Raw genomic sequence first — 1,222 nt, 5'->3', positions numbered from 1 at the left:
GACATGGAGGGCCCGATTCACAGAACTAACTTAAGACAAAATCCTAAACTGACTAATTTTGGTATTTTGCAGAAGTTTGGATTTTTTCTTAAAACAGACCTAAAACAGAATCCTAACTTAAGACTGTCTTAAATCTGTCCAGACACCCCTGCAGTCTGTCTCACACACCATATCACACACCATTTCACCAGTAGAGAGGGTGGTGATGGAGGACCTTAGGCTGAAGCTGTCTTGTGCTCTACTGGCTTTGAGTGTGCATAGGCAGCGTCACAAACAAAGCACACTGGATGCAGCAATGCTAGCATGCTCCAGAGAGAGAAACCTGTTCCTGGAGGAGAGTATGCCAAGCTCTCAGGTCTCTAGTGATAGGAGCCAGCCTACAGGTTCATGCTTGAAAGCCAAGGTGCACGCCTGCGCTGTCGAGTTTCAGTTTTCCTGTTAGTGTCCCTATATGAACAAACAAGACTGGATGCGCTTTTCAGACCTGACACAAAAGAGATCTCTCTATTTGGATACACAGGTTTTAATATAAATCCAGATGTGCAGCTGCTTAGAACAAACTTTCTATTGTTGCACATAAATGAGTGTCACAGCCTCAAAGAATAAAAAAAACATCAATCGACCATAGTACAAGTTCAGCAGTCTCAACATGACGTCAGTTTATGTACGATGAGCAGATAATATATTCACTCTTGTAGTGAATTTTGGTACATATAAAGTTACAATATTTTTAACACAAAACTCCACGCCCTTGAATAGTCAAAATGTCACACACTGGGCATAGAAATGTCTATCATGTAAGAGGGTCACCCACGGGACAACCTGTACCCGTTTAAAAATTCCGCTCACATTATGAGTGAGGATCCTGGCGTCACTCAAGATCGTTATTTTCCTTACTCATTAGTTTAAGGCATAGAAATGTCTATCAAGGGCTGAGTAAAAAGTAGAAATGTCACAAAGCAACATTCAGGAAAATGTTATAGGTAGACCCATGTTTGATTGGAATTCCATAGAGCATATTATCAAGCCAATTATCTCCACTTTAATGGCGGTCTCCTGCCGATGAAACGGTGATAATTGTATCGTCCAGGCTTGATAATATGCCTCTCGGTTACAGGGCTCTGCATAATATTTGATGATTGACGCAATAAAGATTGTTTTCAACAACAACAAAAAGCCATGGGCGTGCTGAACCTCCATACCCTGGATACACGGGGCCTCC

At 41.8% G+C, this 1,222-nt stretch overlaps 1 pseudogene; it reads right to left on the bottom strand.

Moving 5' to 3' along the window:
- Nucleotides 1–756: 756 nt before the first annotated feature.
- Nucleotides 757–914, bottom strand: LOC147736422 (U12 minor spliceosomal RNA; annotated as a pseudogene).
- Nucleotides 915–1,222: the final 308 nt, after the last annotated feature.

Source organism: Lissotriton vulgaris, chromosome 1_2 (genome assembly GCF_964263255.1).
Source record: "Lissotriton vulgaris chromosome 1_2, aLisVul1.2, whole genome shotgun sequence".
Classification (NCBI taxonomy): Eukaryota; Metazoa; Chordata; class Amphibia; order Caudata; family Salamandridae; genus Lissotriton; species Lissotriton vulgaris.
Note: the sequence above shows the minus strand (reverse complement) of the source record. Positions and strands in the feature narration are given on the sequence as shown.